The following is a 21901-nucleotide window of genomic DNA, read 5'->3' as shown; positions in this document are numbered from 1 at the left end:
GAACGAACACTATCTGCAGCTGATACATTAAAAACATGGAAGTTTAAATATGAGAGGCTACTGCAAAATCTGCTACACAACCTTGGGTAATGTGTGTCCTGAAATTTCAACACCTGGAGAGTCATTGTCACCTTCTTAATAAGGCAATTACACTTAAACCACTAATCAGTCTAGCACAGTTTGCACTATGATGCAGATAATTGTCAGTGTGAAATTTCCATTTAACATCTTTGTAGAGCAAATAAATATGTGCAGCCTTTAGCTTCTATGTAGAGAAAATATCTCCACGGGTTCAAATACCTGCTGACTCTGTTATTTATTATCATATAAAAAAAAATAATGTAGTCCCTACTGCAGCTTCCTTTTCAGAGTGTAGTGATGATGGCAAGAAATCCTATTTTGGATTAGAAATCTCTTTTTTCATAATGAGGAATTATAATATAAAAGATACTGTGTCTGTAGTTATGCAGTCTTTTCTTACTATTTGTGCATACCAGCCATGAATGCTCAGCAGCAGCTTATAGCTGAATGGTATTTCAAAAGCCTATTTCCAAACTAGACATACTATTTTATAGGGAATCCTACCAACGTACCTTCCAAACAGAAGCCAAATGACATACTTACAATGGGCAACATCTACACAACAGTAGAAGCTGCAGCTTTAGCTATGGCAGCAGTGCAAAGCATCCAGGCTGCCAAGTGTAGACAGAGTTCTGCTGGCAGGATAAAGTTTTCTGCACCCAAAGGTCCCCCTAAATAACAGAAGTTGTGTCAGCAGAAACCAGTGTTGCCAATTCTTAAAAGCAGGAATTCTCTAGAAAAGCCTCAGTTGTAAAGGGATCAAAGGTGTCACTAGACAATTTACCCATTGTTACACAGAGTCAACTAACACAGGATCCGTAATGCAAACATTTTGTTGCTTTGACAAAATTTTGTCACTAGAAACCTCAGAAGTCACTAGATCTAGCGACAAAATTGCTGAGTTGCCAACACTGGCAGAAGCTGAGTTGCATCCACACCAGGGGGTTTTCTTGACAGAGCAATGTTGGCTGCAGACTGTGATCTTTTCACACTCCTAGCCACTATAGCTCTGTCAGCAGAACTTTTTAATGTAGACAAGGACACCGAATCACAGACTTTACTGTGGGCAGTGGAAAAGTCCTACGATTTGGCTCACTTAAAACTAAATGAAATATCACTAGTAAATAAATAGTAAAAAACAATCTAGCATTGGCAGGGAAATGAGTCAATTGGTTTGTCTTTTCCAATCACTGATCCCAAGGGTAGCCACACAAGAATTAGAAGAGAAACTACTGCTGCCTCTTATGCTATTAACTCCACATGGCTTCTGGCAGTAACACAACTAGGGGTGAGCAACCAGGGCACTAGGCCTGCGTGCCAACTTAAAGAGGACACAAGCACAGCAGCTACCACTGCTGCCAGCCGCAGCTGCCAATATCAGCCCAGCCACTGCCACTGCCCCTGTCCCTGCTGCTGCTTGCAGAGCCTGTTACACCTCTGGCCTCTGCTGGTAGGTCCAGCCGTACCATCAGGGTGGAGAGAGCACAAAGATAGGAACCAAAAAGTATTTGGTCATCCTTCCACAGATATCCCCAGGAGTGCAACAGTTCTTTCTTCAAAAGGTGCTCTAAAGGAATCACATAGGGTTTTCCTGCCTGCAGCCCCATTCCCATAATGATTTTTTATAAGAGGAAGCACTTTTGCCACATCATCTAAACAATGTTTTTCCTTTTAATCAAAAAAGTAGGCGCCACGTAACCACTTCCTCCAGCACTAAAAGATGTGCTCACATAGAGCAACCTCCTACAAATTCCTGTAAGTGTGATGCATCACTCCAGTGTTGTGGTCCATATGAAGGATGGTAATAGTTCGGGACTGTAAATAAGAAAGGAACAACTGAGTCAAGAAGGAAAAGGTAAACCATCTGAGCCCAAGTGACCCAGCTAGCAACCCAAAGCACACAAGTATGTGGCATGGCTAGCATCACATTTGGCCCCTTCTGACTCTCTAGCCCAAACTGCCAGGTCAAAAAAAGACTTCAGCATAAGGAGGCCAACACTTATGTTTCTCACTCTGTTACTAAACACTTTAAATGCTTTGCCACTGCACGTCTTTGAGGCAAAAACCATATGTATTAAAATCTAAGACAGAGGGTCTTTCCCACCCATTCAGCATGAGGAGGGGGAAACCCTCATCTCAGATTTGAGTACAGACAGGCCTGGCAAGCAGCTGCTGTGGCTCTCCAGGGTAGCTCATGCTGCAGGTAGGGGACTCATGGAGTGGGGGGACCGTGGGGGAAGAGGGTACACAGTGCAGGGGGAGCGCAGAAGAAGGGGTGTACAGTGCTGGGTGGAGCACAGGGAAGAAGTGTGCAGTACCAGCAGGGAAAGGGCTGCGCAAAATAAGAGGAGCATAAAGGAAGGGGAGCATTGAGTGACAGGGGCACGGCAAAGTGGTGTGGAAAAAGGGAGTGTGTGGAAAGAGACTCACAGAGCATGGGACACCATGGAGAAGGATCATGCAGAGCCAGGAAAGCACAGGGAAGGGGTGTGTGGAGTGACAGGGGAGATGCTGCAGCTCTGGCCCCAACCCCAGTCCAGGCTGGAAGCTGGAGCTGCCACTACTGCCTGGCCTTTCCTGGGTGCTCCATCACCCTGGCAGAAACAGAGACAGAGAAGCTGCCAAGGTAAATGGCCAGGGAGGGGAAAGGGGTGTATTTGGTAGCTGTTTTGGTCTGAGACAAAAAAAAAAAGCAAAAGTCTAGAACTCTTGGTTCAGAGATGATACTTTTTATTAGACCAACTAACCAATTGCAAAAAAAAAATGATCTTTTTCTGCAAGCTTTCAGGCCCACACGCCCTTCCTCAGGCTCAGGGAAAATTAAAGATAGTAAAAAGTCCCCGTAAGTAGGAAATAAACTTCATTTTTGCACAAAGGAAGCTGATGGTGGAAGTCAGGTCCTCTGGGCCCATGACCAGAAGGGGAAAAGTGGGGGGAGAAGACAGGCATCAGAAGGGCAGACACAGGGGGGCAAGAGACGGGGAGGGGACAAGGGGCATGGGATAGGGTTCCTGTCCCACAACTTCTGCTTTCCCTGCCATGGCTAAAGTGAACATCATCAGGAGTTTAAGATTATTCATGGAAACTTCTGAAAGTATTATTCAGAAAGAGTGGACAGTTTGGTTTCGAGTCTACTCTTTTGAGGATTTGTGCTTTCTGGCTTGTATTAACTTTTTTCTATAGCCAATGTTCACTCACTACATTTTTTTTTGTGGCTCTTTTTATTTTTTATCCATTTGTCATGTAAAAATCCCACCAGCTAGAGATTTCAGGAGAGCAAAGATTTTTGTGTCATTAACTACTAACAACGTTATCCTTAAGTGCAAATAATGCTAAATCAAAATGTTCCTCTCTTCTCCCAGATTTTACAATTTTCTTTCTGTATGAAATAGAGGGAATCAGTATTTCATAATGAGGCTACATACAAAAGACAAAAGGGTAGAAGGCATGTGAATTACTACTACATATGGTCTGGGGTTTTGACATTATTTAGAATTAGAAATCTGGAGTGTTTCAGATGGATTATGAAACCCCAAGGAATGCTTTGGGTGTCTCACCACATGGTAAAAGAGATGGGAGAAAACTGGCAGAAGCTATCTCTTCCCACCCAGTTTAACTGATTCAGACAGGGCAATTTTGTTGGAAGAGTCTGCTGGCAATCAATATGTCTCAGCTTGCTCCTATATGCCTTGCTGAGAGAGAGAGAGAGAGAGAGAGAGAAAGAGAGAGAAAGAGAGAGAGAGAGAGAGAGCGCGCAAGCTGTTGGAAGAGAATCAAGACATGAAACTTTTTCTACTCTAGTTTAAAGCTTATGAAAGCAAATGATCTCCAGGGCACTAATCTTTTCACCTTGGTAAACATGCAACAAATCTAAATGAAAGAAAAACAGAAGGGCTCCTCCTGTCTCCTCCTGCAGCAGCATTGATACTTACAGGCTTTAGACTGATATATGCCTCGTGAGTCTACTAGAGATGCCCTATAAAGCTCAAAGGAGACCGAGTTAAAAAAAAGAGAGAGATGAATTTCCTGTAAAGTATGTGGACTCATTGTTTTGATAAAAAGTCACAGGTACTTCCCCCCACAGAAGATGTACAGTTTGACAAGGAGGGATCAGGTCTGCCAACCACCTTGTTACAAATGCTGACATACGGCACCCAGTTTACTGAGGCTGCCCATTTTCACTGACACTGATTCTGTGACTGTGCAAGACGGTCTGCCTTTGAAAAGCAAACCACAGTGCAGGTTAGTTGTTCCTAAAAAGCTATTTAGCATTGCTTAATTATTGACTGAATATTATTTGCACATGTTATAAATAAACCCTTCCTTCTGAGGCTTGGAGGGCATTATGCACAGTTGAGCTTTTGCCTGAGTCATGCAGTTGTTTATTTAATAAAATTATAATGGACTGTCAGTGATTTTAGGGAAAGTTGGCAACCTGACGAAAGCTTTCACCTCTGGAAATCTAATATCAGGTCAGAGATGAAAAATTCTCTTTATTCACTTGAGCAACAAACAGTAGCCCCAAAATAGTATTGATGTACAGCCTCCTAAGGCTTCAAGTGAAACAAACTAGCAATGAATTTTACAAAAGCTCCAATCAAGCATGTTATACCTGAACTTTAGTCAATAAAACTGTACCTTTCTCTACTGGAGGTGGATCATTTGCAGAATTGTCCCAGCTTGTTTAGGAAACACTTTCCCAAGAGCTGGCAGTCCACTCCTCCCTGCCTATATCTAATTTATAGTGGCCACTGACAGATGTGGAAAAAAAACCCCGGTGCTTTGTTTTCAGCTCAGCGCGCCTCTACATCAAACACAGCTCATGCTCAGAAGCAGAACTGTGTTAATTTGACCTGGCTCACCCAATGTCTGTATAGATTGCACACTTTAGTGGGGTTGATTGAACCAGCTATTAGATAAAGGCACCAAAAAGCCCTGATGAAGCATGCAATCTATACAGATGCTGGGGAGTCAGGTCAAAATAATGCGGTTCCTCTTTCAGTAAAGTGCCGTTTGTTTGTTTTTTCCCCATGTCTGTCAGCAGCCAATGATTTCTTTTGGAAGTGGAATTCAACATGGGTTTGTAAAGGATGGTAGACCAAGAGGATTAACTAGTTCATCTATTGGCATAGATCTGGACATTTCTATTGAAGTTGATGGATATACAACTAAGGGTCAAGACTTCATAGCATATATGTCCTCCACGGAAGCTGATCTCTAGAGTCACCTTATTTTGTCTTCCCTGGTGATGCTCAATTCTGTGGCTTAGGATACCTGTCCCTCTTTACCCCGGAACAGTGTGTCTGTAATATTTGCTAAAGACTTCCATAGCTTTTTGGTTATATAAGTGGTTGTATTAAAAGAATGGGAAAATCTGCTATACTCTGATTGGCTTCCTGGAAATAGTTATGGCAATAGTTGCCATAACTAGGCTTAGAATTTATGATACAGTGAAACTAGCTGACAGTGAGTATCTGCCTGTTGGGAGCTGGTGTGTCTTTTCACTTTTAATTGTTGGCTTTGTCAATTTGTACAAGTACTGCTTGATACTAAAACAGAGTGCACCCATCTTCACCTTGCATCTATTATTAGAGTTTTCTATTGCATTGACTGTCATGGAATCTTGGGCTAGAAGCACAGAATTATGGACCTTCAAGGGAGCACAGATCCAGAAAATGCTATTCATAAACCAGCCCAATCATACCTATCTTGAACAGTATAGAATAGCAGTGGTGATGCATAGGGGGTGCATAGGGGTGCAAGCGCACCCCCTGAGAGCACCAGTGCACCCCCTGACCAGCAACGCTCACTGCTTAGGTGACTGATGGAGGGGCAGGCAGGAGCCCCGGTGCCCCCCTGCGAGCTCTGGCCAGGGAGCAGGAGTGCTGTGGCGTTACCAGAAGTGGCCAGTCACTTCTGGAAGCAGCTGCAGCAATTGGCTGCCTCGCAATCAGCCACAAGGGGACCCCCCCCCAGTCAGCGAGACTGGCCGTGGGAGGGGCCCCCCCAGACACTGACTGGTTGCTGGGGGGGGGCATGTGCTCCCCCCGCAACTAAGGCGTGTCAAAGAGTTTTCTATAACTGGCAAAACCATCCTATGTCCAGAAAGAAGCAGAGAACTTTTTGATGACTTAAAGCTGAAGCCCAGAGGAAGATTTGAGAAATCAAAAACAAATGGTGGGAAGATAAGGCGAAAGAAATCCAACAATTTGTTGACAGTCATGACAGGCAGAGCTTCTTCAGTTCAATCAAGGCTGTGTATTGAGTAAGCTCTTGTGAACTCCCTCAGTTTAGATCTGAAGATAGCAGTATACTCCTCAAAAACAGTGAGCCTAATGTACATTTACCAAAACAACTGCTATACTCCCAGCTCAGCCAAGGATAAAGGGCACGCAAGGTCTAGAGAAAATGCTTCAAGGACACCTTGAGGACAAACATTAAAAAGTGTGGCACTGATATCACAAATTGGGAAAAGCTAGCCCAGGGCAGGGCTCCATGGCGATGCCTTGTGTGAGAACGTATGTCATACTTTGAGGAAAACCATCTCACCCTGGAGGCAGAAAAATAACAAAAACAGAAGGAAAAGAAATAAGACTGAGAAATTTGCAGTTTGACCCTTCCTTTAACCACCAACTGTGGTGTCTGCCGGAGAGTCTGTGGCTCTAGGTTCAGCCGCCTTAGCCATCAACAGACTCATCTACAAGTCTTTACTTGACCTATGGGAGCGATCATCCTCAAGCGGGAGGTATCACTGACAACGACAATGACAGTCATTAATAACAAAGAAATTATTTTCAGGACTAAACCCTTTTTTGACTGGACTGATCCCTCAGCTTTCCCGCATTTTGAAACATAATTTGAATTATGCTGCAGCTATGTAGCACTTAATCTCTCAGCAGAATTTACAGACTTGGTAATTTTCACCAAAGTTTCAACCTGCATAAGAAAGGCCACGTCTATGAGAGATGCTGAATGAGCAGTAGCCTGTGACTATTCTGCAATAGCACTGCATGGCAGGAAGTGTAACGTGACACTACCGTGAAGTACTCCTGCACAGTTAGTGTCATGAAAAAGCGGTTACTCGTTGTGACTGCACAGTCATTTAGTACTTGTTTTTCCAGTAGTTAGTAGAAAGATCTCTGAATTGATAAATGTCTCCAATAGGGAAGGAACATAAAGCGAGTGACAATAAAATAATGTTTCTATATTTGTTAGCCCTGTGGATTTTGGAACTGCATTGGTCAATGTATGAGGGAATTTACCAAGATCTAGGAAGTGGGACTTCTGAATCCAGAAAAATGCAGTGACTAAGAACCACCTCTTCCCTACCTTCACCTCCACCACATTAGAGAGAAATGAGTAACTGGGGCCCATATTCAAGATTTATTGTCTGCTCCCTGCTCTGTCTTCTCTGAGCCACATAAAACTCTTTTATTCTGGCAATATGCCATGCTCATCATTGTCACTTATATTTAAAACAAATCAAACTAGATGGAACTAATAAGACTTGTCTGTGGGTAAAATTACAAAAATAAACTAATGGCTGTTTTTAGAACCATCTGCATGGGTTCAATGTGCATTAAAATATTTTCTTTGCCATCCAATGCATAAAACCACAACAAAGGTACTCAGTACTGTAAACTCTCGCATACAAAAAGGTCTGAGAATCTGTTCACATGATCCAAAACCTTGGAGGCATGCTTGTTGTATTTTAGCTGCTGCAATGCCAAAGCATGACGAGGCAAGTAAAGAAAAACAATTAGAAATGTCAGTTTCCTCACTTTGCTGAGAAGTCAAATGCTTTAAATGAATCTAATATTAACATACATTTACCTTTTTGCAGGTTTACAAGAAAGTAAACCTTTGGATGTTTTCACTATAGAAAAGCTGACTCATTCCAGAAGTTACTCATATGACAGTCATCTAATCACTTGTTTTGTTTTGTGTTAACTATGGAGACAAGAAATGTATTTTGGGGAGAAAAAAAATAGACATTTGCCATTTTCTTCTACCATGAACTGTAGAAATGCCTTTAATATTGATATTATTTTAGTACTAATATCATAGTAGTGGCAAGAAGGTCAAGCTAGGACAGGTCACATCGTGCTAGGCACTGTACTAACAGCAAAAAACAGTCTTTGTTGTGGTGTTAGTTTTAATGAGCTTTTAGTCCAATACATTTTCTGCCTTGTTTCATAGCATTTTTATACATGTACATGCACTAAGAATAATAATAAGCACAATTTTAAGTGGGAAAGATAAAAAAGAAAAAGTATTGTTCAAAAAAGGGTATGAAAGAGTTAAATGGTTATCCATTTATGGGGATCATGGTTTACCATACAGATGCAGTTTTAGCCAGGAAAACTGTATTCATACTGTTCTGAATTTATACAAACAAATTTCCACTTATCTTACAATAGGAACATAGGAATTGTCACATTTTATCAGATCAGTCTAGTCTAGTATCTAAGTCCAGTATCCTTCCTTCAATGGTGGACAGCTCCAGATGCTCAGAGGAAGGTCCTGAGCAACCTAGCATAGGTAGATATTTGATTATCTGATGATTTCATCTTAATCCCAAAACCTGATGGGATTAAACCTGAGGTACGAGGTTTTATTCCACCTAAAACATTTGTTATTGCTGACTATTATAAACCTGAATATTTTTTCAACATTCATATCTAGTCACTCTTTCAATCTTGAATCTTTGGATCTTGTCAAAGGCTTACTAAATTCTAGATTCGTGGTAAAGAATTTCTCAATCCAACCTCGCATTGTAAGAAAAAGTGAATCCTTTCATAAGATGAATTCTCCATCTTTCAGTCTAACTATCCCCTAGGTCTCATGTTTCCAAGTAAACCCACCCAGCACTCTTGATTCACTTGTATAGCTTTTAGAGACTCAGAAACAGACAGAGTTAACCCAGACAGACTTACATTATTGTCACCTAGTGTGCAGGTACAAAGCTATTATAGGGATCAAAGGGCACCTCGGGAAAGCCACACAGACAATCCCAGCTATATGTACTGTGCACCCAATACTGTGCTGAAGAATCCAGTCCTATCTGAAAAACAATGAAACCTGTCCCCTGCCCCTGGCTCCAAAAATGTATGTCTTACCTATGAAATGATGGCAAAAATGTGAATGTAGAATGAACTCAGAATGATGAATCTGAGTCTCAGTTGTCTCTATGTGTTCCCCAAGCTGGTCAACAAGTACAGATCTAGGATTTTGAAAAGGGGGTGCAAGTGGTGTGGTGCATTATCACATAATACAACACAGATTTTTCTCCAGTTAAAAAGAAACTAAACACATGATTATAATGCTAGGGCCCAGGGCTGTATTATTCAGTTTAAGATCAAGGCAAACAATAAACTTTACTGTAATGTACATGCATTTGCTATATCAAACGTATAAAACAATTACCTAGGCAAAAATAATCAAAATACGTTGTTTCATTAGTCCCGTGGTCATTAAAATGAAATGTACATCTCTTTTTCAGATTTGTAAAACGACATTTAGCCTTCTTAAGCATCTTGACAGTGCTTCCAGTGCTTCAATAAAAGTTATGTCCACTCATTAGTTAATGTTCATCTGACTCAACCTTTCCATGTCTGAGTTACTGTTTCTAGCTAGAGTTAAAAACAACCTGCAGGTCTGTGAAATAGGAGCAACATTCCCATGAGCAGCAGAACAGTATGATTAGTGGAACCATTAAAGACCATTAATAAGGGAGAGAGGGTCATTAACACCTGTGGAATGAAGAGTTTAGAAGGAATTGACACAGTCCACCAGCTGGCCTAGTGGGGAAAGCCAGGCATGGAGCTGGGGGTTGCAAGGTGTTGGGACCTAGAGGTAACCAGGGTTAGGGGTCAGAAGCCTCAAGTCAGGAGCCAGAATGAGGAGCTGGGAATCAGAAACCTAGATGCCAAGTCTAAAGGATAAACCGCAGGACAAGATCCAAGAATAAGCCAAAGGCAAAGTCAGGAAACAGGTCTCCAAGGAGAATCCAAAGCCAGGGTCAGGAACCAAGGAAGCCAGAGAGTTTGCTAGGACAGGAGCTGCTCAGAGACTGAAGACTAGTGTATTGTGCAGCAAAACTCAGGTGCTAAAGGACTTCATTAAATGTAGCTCCACAGCCAATCAGAGGGAAGGGCCTGGGGGTCAGCTGGCTTTGTTTAGTAGTAACTGGATCTGTGCACTTAACAGGGGCTTCAGAGTAGGAGCTTGACTGAGCTTTACAGAGCTGACCCAGGTTGCAGCGCACTAGCCTGATGGGAATAGGTAGATTACAATGACCCATGACTTCATTACTGCTCCCTAAATAAAAATGCTACTTCCACTGCCAGGCAGCTTGCTTTAAATTTTGGGTAGAGAAGTGTGAAGGAGTGAGACAAAACTCACAGCATGGAGGGCCAGCAGGGCTGCAGCTGGAGACTGGAAGGGAAGGAAAATACCCACCCCACTTCCAAAGCACCAACTTGCTCAGGATTGGAGGAGGGAGGCTGCCTAAAGGTATTTCAGGACCTGGAGAGGGGGACAGTGGGGGGTCAGTTCCCTGCAGGCCGCAGGGAGAGAGGAGCGGCTGAGCATCCCAGCAGGCAAGGGCTGTGGAATGTGCCTGAGGAATGCTGCGGGAGTGACCCTGAGCAGGTGGAGGCCTGCACACATGCGGCTCGTGATAATCACACAAGGCCTGTGATAATCTCCAGAGCGGAGTTTTCAGCAGAGGATCTGGAGAAGTGCCTAAGGGAAGACTACAGTCATAGGTAGAGCCTTCCTGCACATGGGGGAGACCCCAAGGAGACTGTGAATGTTCATTGGGGTGCAGGGCAGGCCAGCACATAACAAAGACTGGACTAAGGGATTTGTCTTAATCATGCAATTGGGATTTGAGAACCTGATCCCTGGGTAAAGGGGACATAGATGGAGCCCGACAAGAAGGCTGAGAGCAGCCAGGGTTGTCTTTGTTTTTTTGCTATTTCTTTTGATTTTGAGCACAGGCCAAGACCAGCCCCTAGAAGAGTGTACCTAATAGAAACCAAAGGTTACCCTGGGGGAGAGGGCCAAATAAGACCACAACAGGCAGCACTGCGACCTGGCTGCAGAAGAATTTTGTGAGCACCATCTGGAGACTCTAGGCTGGGGTAAAGGGGAGGTTTGGAGCTTGTGACAGGTATCCGCACTGGGCCAATCTAAACGTGGCCTGTGCACCTGCTCCTGGGGCAACTGTCTGCCTTCTCGCCTGCCATGCCTTGCTGTTAATTGATGTTAATTGGCAGGAGGCTGCCCTTACACTGCCCCGATGCCAGGGGGCACTATTTGCGGCTCCGTTTCCTCCCCTACACCGCAGTCCATGCCTCGCCAATATAATAGATGTTATTATGTCTTAGCTGTATTATAATCTGGCCCTGTGTCCTCTCTGGGCCCTACCTCTCTTGATCTGCGCCCTCTCCGGCGCTAGGGCTCTTCCTGGCCCTATCTCACTATGTACCTTCTTCTCCAGGCTGTCTCCCCAATGCTGCCCCCTCTTGGGGCCTTCTCCACAATGCTGCCCCCTCTCGGGGTCCTCTCCACAATGCTGCCCCCTCTCGGGGTTCCTCAAAGAGCTGCCCCCTTCTCTGGGGCCTTCTCAGTAATGCAGCCCTCTCTCCGGGGCTCACCACACTTGCACTGGGGCTTCTCAACTGCTCTTTTCTGGGCTGGGGTCAATGCACCCTGAATGCCACAATGCTGCCCCCTCTCAGGGTCCTCTCCACAATGCTGCCCCCTCTTGGGGGTCCTCAAAGAGCTGCCCCCTTCTCTGGGGCCTTCTCAGTAATGCTGCCCTCTCTTTGGGGGTCACCACACCTGCACTGGGGCTTCACAACTGCTCCTCTCTGGGCTGGAGTCAATGCACCCTGAATGCTGCGCCCTCACTGGCTGCTGTGGGCCCCCTAAGAGGCCTCCTCCAACCCCTAATAGCCTCACCCAAACCACTGGTCACAAACAGCAACACAAACATAAGCCCCCTGACTATAACACAAAATGGAAGCCACCCGGCCATAATAACAATCCAGCCTACCAGGGAATACTCCATCCCTCAGCCATGTCAGACACCGCACCTTCAGTCAGGCAGCTCCTCTCTTCCAAGAGATAGAGCTCCTTCCTCCTTGGCTGCTGGCAGGGAACTGCCTCTGGCCCCAGCCCCTAGGGTTTATAAGGGAGCCAGGTCCTGCCCCTTCTGGTCAGCTGACCCCCTCTGGTTGCCCTGGCAACCAACAGCTGGGCTCCTTATTCCCTACTAGGACTTCCTCCCTAGCAGTTTCCCCTCTTTAGGAGCAAGGCACCTCAGTGGTCTGTGACAGAGCCCCACAGAAGAAAACAGGGATTGAGACCAGGCAGGATCACTGTGGGCGGTGCCTCCTGGGAATATACGTCATCAAAGTCATGGCAGGTGAGAAAACATAAGACCAACTTCCTGGCAGACCAGGTGATCCAAAGCCAAGGTCCACCCTGTCGCCACCTGTAGGCAGATGAGCTCAGGGCAGTGGTAACAAGCCTTACAATACATACCACTGTCACCAGAAGGAATCAAACACCCCCATTCCCCCCAACCCTGATCATCAGAGCTTTCTCTACTCAGCCGGGACAGGCTGCACCTATACACCTGGAGTCAGCCATGAGTTCAGGTTGTGTTTAGACCTCATTTCTTAGGCAGCATCACATACTTTCTGCTCAAGATAATGCAGCCCCCTCCTTGCATTGACCTTGTGTTAGCCGCTCAGTCCAGAATCCACCAGGTCAAACACAAGCAGCCCACCATTTCTAGTTAGCTAAAATTAAACCTAGGAGCAGCATTTCCCTTCAACACTAGAAGGTCAGGAGTGCCAGTTCTCTAGTTTACCAGGCTGCTCCCTCTCTGCCTGCTGTTTACTTTCCAACCCCAAAATGGAATAGAGGTGGTGCTCTTCTATGACTGACATGTTGAGCATTGGTTTCACATGTATGACCAATGTTTAAAAAGACGGGCAATTAGAACGAGCAGCTTATAATGATCTTTTAAATAGTGTGCTCCAAATTCAGGTGCATAGTGGGACTTTCAAAAGCACAAGAGAACCTAACTCTCACTGAAATCAAAGGGAGTTAGGTGCTTTTGAAAATGTGATTATGTACACAATTGCAGCTTAAGGTGCCTAAATACATTTTTAAGTAAAACCTTTAGTACTACTAATAAAATAATAATACTAATAAAATAAAACCTTTAGATATGTGGGTAGTAGGAAAAAGAACAAGGACAGTATTGGGCCTCTGAGAGATCCAATGGGGCAACTGACATCAGATGGCCAAGGAAGAGCCAAACTCCTAAATGGCTTTTTCGCATTGGTTTTTCAGCCTCCCACAAGGATCACACTGCCAGGAGCGGCACAAACCAATTGGGGAGCAGGTGACGGGCCCAAAATCAACGTGGATCAGGTGAGGGAACACCTTGAGAAACTGGACATTCATAAGTCCGCAGGCCCAGAAGGAATGCACCCAAGGGTCTTGAAAGAGCTGGCAGACATCATTGTATCTGCCTTGGCAGGGATATTTGAAAAATTGTGGCACTCAGGCGAGGTCCTGGATGCCTGAAAAGGGCCAACATGGTCCCTATCCCTACAAGAAAGGGAGGAGGGAGGAGTTGGGGAACTACAGACCAGTCTGATGTCCATCCCTGGAAAAATTCTGGAGAAAATTGTCAAGGGATCCGTTAATACCAGACTAATGGAAGGCAAGCATCTGAATGCCAGCCAACATGGCTTTGTGACTGGCAGGTCTTGCCTGACGAACCTCATCTCCTTCTAGATCAGGTAACATATGCTCTGGACAAGGGAGATGATTTGGACATCATTTATCTGGACTTCAGGAAGGCCTTTGACCTAGTTCCCCATGATGTCCTTATGGTTAAGCTGGGGAACCATGGCCTAGATCATCATATGGTCCGATGGCTAGGCAACTGGCTATGGGGTCGGACCCAAAGAGTGCTAGTTGAAGGGAGCAAATCAATGTGGTGCAGTATTACCTGTGGAGTCCCTCAGGGCTTGGTAACATTTTCATCAATGATCTAGATTCGGGAGTCAGATGTGAACTGGCCAAGTTAGAGGGCGACACCAAATTATGGGGGAGGGCCGTCACACCGCAGGACAGGCTGGGGATACAGGCCGACTTGGACACACTCTCAAGGTGGACTGACCAAAACTGAATGGCCTTTAATACAGAGAAGTGCGAGGTGCTGCACCTCAGTAGGAAGAACCCTCAACGTACTTACAGGCTGGGCAGTGCTACGCTCAGTAGCACCATGACCGAAAGGGACTTGGAGGTCTTGATTGACCACAAGATGAATATGAGCCACCAATGTGATGTGGTGGTGGGCAAAGCTAACCAAATTCTGGTGTGCATCCACCAATGCATGTCAAACAAAACCAGGGAAGTCATCTTCTCACTTTATTCAGCCCTGGTGAGACCACAGCTGAAGTACTGTGTCCAGTATTGGGCCCCCATTTCAGGAGGGATGTGGAGAAGCTTGAGAAAGTCCAGAGGAGAGCCACTCATATGATCCAAGGCCTGGAGGGAAAGTTGTATGAGGAGAGGCTGGGGGACTTGGGGCTCTTCAGTCTGGAGAAGAGAAGGCTCAGGGGGGACTTGGTTTCATAGGTTTCATAGGCATTAGGGCTGGAAGGGACCTCGGAAGATCATCGACTCCAGCCCCCCGCCCAAAGGGCAGGACGTCAGCTGGGGTCATAGGATCCCAGCAAGATAAGCATCCAGTTTCATCTTGAAGGTGTTCAATGAAGGCGCTTGAACAACCTCCGGTGGCAGGCTGTTCCAGACCTTGGGGGCTCGGACAGTAAAGAAATTCTTCCTTATGTCCAGCCTGAAACGATCTTGTAGTAGTTTGTGACCATTCGTCCTCGTCATCCCTTGGGGCACTCTGGTGAACAAACGTTCCCCTAGATACTGGTGGTCACCCCTGATAAACTTGTAGGTGGCCATCAGATCACCCCTGAGCCTGCGCTTTTCCAGGCTAAAGAGCCCCAGGGCTCTCAGCCTGTCATCGTAGGGTCTGCTTCCCTGACCTTTGATCATGTGCGTGGCTCTTCTCTGGACTCTCTCAAGCTTCTCCACATCCTTTTTGAATTGTGGAGCCCAAAACTGGACGCAGTACTCCAGCTGCAGCCTCACTAAGGCCGAGTACAGGGGGAGAATGACGTCCCGGGATTTGCTTGAGAAGCATCTATGGATGCAAGCCAGCGTTTTGGTCGCTTTACTAGCCGCAGCATCGCATTGCAGGCTCATGTTCATCTTGTGGTCAATGATGACCCCCAAGTCTCTTTCTTCCATAGTGCTAACCAACATAGCACTGCCGAGCCTATAAGGATGCTGCGGGTTTTTTTTCCCAAGGTGGAGAACCTTGCATTTATCGGTGTTGAACACCATCAGATTCTCATCCGCCCACTTGCTGAGCCTGTCCAGGTCAGCCTGGATCATCCGCCTGTCTTCTGGTGTGGATGCTTTGCCCCAAAGTTTAGTGTCATCGGCGAACTTGGCCAGTCCGCTTCTGACTCCAGTGTCCACATCATTAATGAAGATGTTGAACAGTATGGGTCCAAGGACAGAGCCCTGGGGGACCCCACTGGTCACAGGACACCACGATGAGTGACTTCCATCAATTACTACCCTCTGGGTCCGACCCCGGAGCCAATTTTCCAGCCAGTGGATCGTGGGGGACCCAAGGCGACAATTGGCCAGTTTCTCCAAGAGACGATCATGAGACACCAGATCGAAGGCTTTTTTGAAGTCAAGATATATGACATCAATCTCATCTCCCTTGTCCAGGTGATAGGTCACCTGGTCGTAGAAGGAAATGAGATTGGTCAAGCAAGACCTACCCGCAACAAACCCGTGCTGGCTATCCCTTAAGATGTTGGCGTCGGCCAGTCCATTAAGGATGGCCTCCTTAATAAACTTTTCTAAGATCTTCCCCGGGATAGAAGTCAGGCTGATGGGCCTATAGTTAGCCGGATCCACTTTCCTCCCTTTCTTGAAGATAGGCACCATGTTGGCCTTCTTCCAGTCTTCGGGCACTACACCAGAGCACCAAGAGTTTTCAAAGATCCGCGCTAGAGGCTGGGCTATGATGCTCGCCAGCTCCTTGAGTACCCTGGGGTGAAGATTGTCAGGGCCGGCTGACTTGAAGTTATCCAGCTTCTCAAGATGTTCCTTCACAAAGTCAGCATTAATGGAGGGCAGGGGATCACCCTCACCCGGACTTCCCGGCCCTGTAGCGGGCACGGGCGTCCCATGGGGCTGATGAAAGACCGACGCAAAGTACCTATTTAATAGGTTGGCTTTTTCCTGGGCGTCAGTTGTCAGTTGCCCCATCTGGTTCAGCAGGGGTCCAACGTTGCCCCTGCTTTTCCTCCGGCTCCCCACATATCTGAAAAAGGACTTTTTATTGTCCTTGATGCTCAAAGCTAGCTGGAGTTCAGTTGCAGCCTTGGCTTTCCTGGTCTGCTCCCTACAGGACCGGACCAGTGCAGAATAATCCTCCTTGGAGGTGACTCCCATCCTCCATCCTTTGTAGGCCTTTCTTTTTAGCCTCAGGAGGTCTGCTAGGTCCCTGGAGAGCCAGGGGGGCTGCTGTGCCCTCTTGCTGCCTTTCCTCCAAGATGGAATAGACTTAGTTTGTGCATTGAGGATCGCTCCCTTGAGGAGCAACCACTCTTCTTGAACTCCCCTCTCCCTGTGGTCACAGTCCCTTAGGGCCTCACTGACAAGCCTCCTGAGCTTGTCAAAGTCGGCTTTCCTGAAGTCAAGGACTTGCGTGTTGCTGACTGACTTGCCAGCTTTTCGGCGGATGGTGAAGGTGATCAGCTCATGGTCGCTGTCACCCAGCTTCCCATCGATCACTAGGTCGCCGACTAGGTCCTCCCCAGTAGCCAGCACCAGGTCGAGCAGCGCTTTGCCTCTCGTTGGCCCATAGACTTCTTGAGTCAGGTAGAGGTCATCCACGCACGAGTGGCAGCCTACAACTTCATAAGAGGGGTGCATCAGGACCTGGGAGAACAGCTGTTCACCAATGCTCTCTGCAAGGGATAACAAGGTCTCACGGCCATAAAAGTTCTTTACGGTGTGTGTGTCCAGGGTCTGGAACAAACTCCCCCCAGAGGTAGTGCAAGCACCTGCTCCAGATTCCTACAAAAAACAGCTGGATTTCTTTCTTCCTGGTGTCACTTGATCCCAGCCTATGGCAGGGGTTGGGTGGGAAGGCGGGGGCTGGACCTGATGAACTCTGGAGGTCCCTTCCAGCCCCTAATGTCTATGAAATCTATGAAATAATGGTAAAACCCTAACCTAACTGAAGTAAACAACAAAACTTCAGCAGGGACTAGACTTCAGCACTAAACAAATGGTCTAATTTTCCACTTCGGATGCAGATCGCATATTTAGGTTTCAAATTTAAAAGTCATATAGGCACCCTCTCTTGAAAATCTTGGTTTTAATAATGTTTTTTGCTGATATCTTAGCACTTAAAAATATAAATGACCAAAATGTCTATATGAGAGGCATGTGCTACATTTCATATATTATATATATTTACAACCCCTGCCCCCCTTTTTTTTTGGTTGAAGCATAAAGCTGATTCTATGCTTGTAGGGAAGCTACTTCTGAAGATGCTTTCCTGAGCCTTGTTTTAAAGCTTCACAAACAAAAATGAATTCAGTAGAGAGTGTTCAGGAGAAATGAAAATCACATTTCTGCCTGTGTGAATGTGAGAGACTTATTATTGGATCGGCCAGGGTGTTGAAGGTCAGACTTTAAGTGCATTGACAAGTTGTATACAGAGACTTAGGTACTGCATGTCTGTCCTTTTCCTTGCTCACGTCCATGTTCCAAGATTTAAAATACTCACAAAATTTAAGAGACACCAAAAAGAAACCTTTGAAATTACCAAATTTCTCAAGAAAATAGTTATTGATATTTGCATTAAGTCTACATATTTTTTTAAGAATGATGCAAAAAGCCTCAGTCCAAGAACAACTGTTTAAGAATTTCTAAGCAGAACAATTTTTACAGCTGAAACAACCCTTGAAATACAGAGCTTATAAGGGGGACAGTGACAGACCCTAAACAACATCTACACTAGCAGGCATTCCTATGAAGGCAAGTATTAAAAACCTAAGGATTAGTGCATTTTCCTTTGCTTGTCCCCAGTTGTTCTCAGTAGTACACAAAAACCAAAAAGAAACTAAAGATAAACTCACCCCTGTTGCTTTCCTCCTGCTGAGCATTAATAGGTTTTAGAAATGAAATTGTTTTATTAATTTGATTAAGTCAAAGAAAAATCCAAGGCTCCCATGAATAATTCAGATCCCTGTCATATCTTCAAAAATCATATGTAAAACATTGTTATACCTCAAATGTCCCTTACAGTCTAACGTACATTTAATTTCCAATAATGTTGATTTATAGTTTTATAAAGCAAAATAATAAATATAATAAATTGCCCCTCTATTTCCTGATCTCAGTCACTATAAAATAACTGCTGTAGTTTTATATTTCCAGTGTGAAATATTAAATACATAAATCAAAACAAGATTATTTTTCATCTGGAGATGGAGACTGGTTCCCGAGACTGACAAATTCATTTTAGTTAAAATGAATGTTTTAAGCAAAAGATCTCTATTGAGTTCCTACCAACTCTAAAAGAAACAAGACTGTTGCACTCTAATATCCTACCTTTATTGTCTTTTCTGTGACTAGTATTTATATGCTACAGATGAACAGGTAGAAGGAATCCTAAACTTGTTGGGAGCAAAGGTAGATTTTCTTTGAGCCATTTTCCTTCTATATTCTTGCAGCTCTTTTTCTATGTTTTTTTTTTCTTACTTTCCTTACTCAGCCAAAGATCGTTCTCCCCACAGTATCCAGCTACAGGGCTACTAGGCTGGCATTCTTGTTGTTTGAATATTGTCATTGTTGTGGGGTTTTTTATCTCCATAAAAATAATTGTACACTGAAAAGAACATTATGGAATAATAAGAACAATTCAAGAGAGATGCAGAGTTTCTAATGTGCACAAGCAGATTCATTTATTGTTACATATCCTCTGCCTCAGCTAGAAGCTTCACTGGGAGCAAGAAATACTATTTTGCATCCTTGATTAAAAAGAGTAAATCTAATTATAAGGATTCATTATAACATTTAAATACCTTTCAGCTCTCAGAGTGCTTAAACATTCAACCACAAGAAGCTTTCAGAAGGAGTGATGATGGCTGAATACTAAAGAATTTCAGGGCATGTGAACGAATGGATAGGACTAAACTAATGGCCTGGGAAGAAAAATAGAATCCACCTGAAGTTCATGATATTGGAAATCTGAACCATACCATCAGTTAAATGTTCTCTCCAAGGCTTTCCTTGAAACCTGGGAAAGATTAAATTTTGGCTGCTTTTTTTAGCATGGGATTTTGTCTATGGCCATCTATGCACAAGCTACCTTTTTTGCATTCACATGAACACAGTCATGGGGTGACAAACAGCCTACACTACTGATGCAAATGAGCAACAGCGTGTGAAAGCAGACACTCTCTCAATATGCATGTTCATACATACTTAGCTTTCAAAAAACAAAATGGCAGATGTTGAACCTGCCTCCCATTCTGGACAGGTCTGAGAAGGATTTACATGCACACAAAAAACTAAACATGTCTAGAAAAGACGTGGCTTGGAGGGACCGTTTTGTTTGCTCGCTTCATGTTATTTGTTTCAGTTTCCAAAGAGTTCTTTTTTCATGGGGACTGAATCAGGCAACTGGCTCTTGCTGTTTGAGACAGACTGCATGCAGATGGCCCATGATCTACCCACTCTTCCCACAAAACTGCCTTCTCCACATGCCAGAGGCTGTTTTTCCTGCAAGTCTCATGCCACTTGCCCACCCTGCAGAGGAAGCATCCAACAACTTCAAGAGGATGGAATCTGGGAGTCATTTAAAGTCAGTTTTTGTGTGAAGGGAAAGAAATTGCCCTATTCTGGTCAGTAGTTGCCTCACAAAGAGAAAGAAAGAAAAAGCCAAGGGAACAGTAATTATATTCACAAAGAAGCACACAGGCAGAGGTTTGTAACAGCTCTCGCTTCCCAAAATTAGTTGTCTGGCACTTTAGCTCTGACATTCTACTGGAGCTCTAATCCCATACAACCTCTTGAATATATCCCAAATTAGTAAACACACTTATACTATAAAAAGGGCAAGAAAAAAATATTGATATGCATTGCTAAGCAATAGCAATTATTTTATTGACTTCATAGCCAATCGCTGTTTAATGTTTTATGACTCGGTATACATATTGTGTGTATTAATAAATATATGCATATATTACACACACACACGCACTGATGGGAAGCAGCCACATGAAACAAAAATCACAACATCTGCTTCTTCATCCAGCATTTTCAGCAGCCCTAACTAATTCTCCATCTCCATATATTTTGCTTTCAACTAATCTTCTGCTGACTGTAATGAAGAGGAATATGAGAGCATAAAACTGAAAGCAGATTCATGTATGTGTGTGCACATGTGTGATCTCTCTCTCTCTCTCTGCATATTATACGCACACACACCATCCAGAGTCTTTTAACACATACAGACATATATACATATACACATATAGTGTGTGTGTATATAGGGTGTATATATGTATATTTAGAGAGAGCGAGAGAGAGAGTGTGTGTGTGTGTGTGTGTGTTAGTTAAAAAACCCCTCTGGTAAACATGTTGTATGGATGGTCTAATGCCTCAACAGCTGGTAATGAGAGAGGTGGGGGAGCCTTTAAATTGCCCATACTGGTTTACCAAAGAGTTATTAAAATTCCTTTTCTTTTAAAAACAATCCTTATATTGTCATTCAAAGGATTTTTGCTCCAAATTATCTTACATTCCCCACTTCACTGTGAATGGGGCTGCATGTATTTAAAGGTATTGGGTTTCCACCAAGACACATGGTTAACATTTGAGAGTTAGTGCCCTCCCATCATTTACAAAAGTACTTTAAAAGAATGAAACTGTCATAGAAAAGGAAATTCAAAGAAAAAAAAATCACTGAATGCAACTTAAACAGGGAATCTCTTTTGAAGTTATATAGAGCAAAGTCAAATTCAGTTTTTGTCAAGCACAGGGACTCAAAAGCCTGGGTGTATGTTGCTCTGCAAAAAGATGAAGAGGAAACCGGAAGGAAATTTAGAAAACCTGGTAAAGTTAACAGGATTCCTATGCTGAAGTGTTAGGAAATCCATTAGCGCTGCAGTATTCTCTCTTGTATTGTATGTCTTATTACAAGTATTTATGCTGAGGAAGAAGGTAATGTACTATACTGGAGAAAAGGGTTATGATAAATGAAAGGTGGGTGAAGGACTGAAGATAGGAACGGTGGGTTAAGAGTATTATATTACAAGCTATAAATTAAATGCTGATCATTCATCTAGACAACTAGAAGAGAAAACTTGAACTGACTCCACAAAATAGTTCCATGAAGGGAAAAACCCAGATGGAACAAATCCAGAAGGTGTAAGGCTGTCCATCTGGGAACACTGCCAAAATAGGCAGTTTGGAAGCCTTAACCCTTCTAGCAGTATGCATTTGTGTCTCTCCTGAGTTTTTTCATCAGCCATGTTGTATAAGAAACAATGTTAATCATACAGCTAATCTCTTCTTCTAAACTGGCAGGGATCAAAAATAATTGATAGACGTAGCCACTTAATACTACAAGAAAAGCTTCCCAGAAATGTGTAGCTTATGCATTTAC

General features: G+C 44.2%; 1 long non-coding RNA gene across 6 annotated transcripts in view; it reads right to left on the bottom strand.

Moving 5' to 3' along the window:
- Positions 1–21901, bottom strand: part of LOC132249574 (uncharacterized) — a 144221-nt gene that overhangs the window by 113602 nt on the left and 8718 nt on the right. The gene's annotated exons all lie outside the window — the stretch shown is intronic.

The sequence above is a fragment of the Alligator mississippiensis genome, chromosome 3 (genome assembly GCF_030867095.1).
Source record: "Alligator mississippiensis isolate rAllMis1 chromosome 3, rAllMis1, whole genome shotgun sequence".
In the NCBI taxonomy this organism is placed as follows: domain Eukaryota; kingdom Metazoa; phylum Chordata; order Crocodylia; family Alligatoridae; genus Alligator; species Alligator mississippiensis.
The sequence above is the reverse complement of the archived record's forward strand: the minus strand, read 5'-3'. Positions and strand labels throughout refer to the sequence as shown.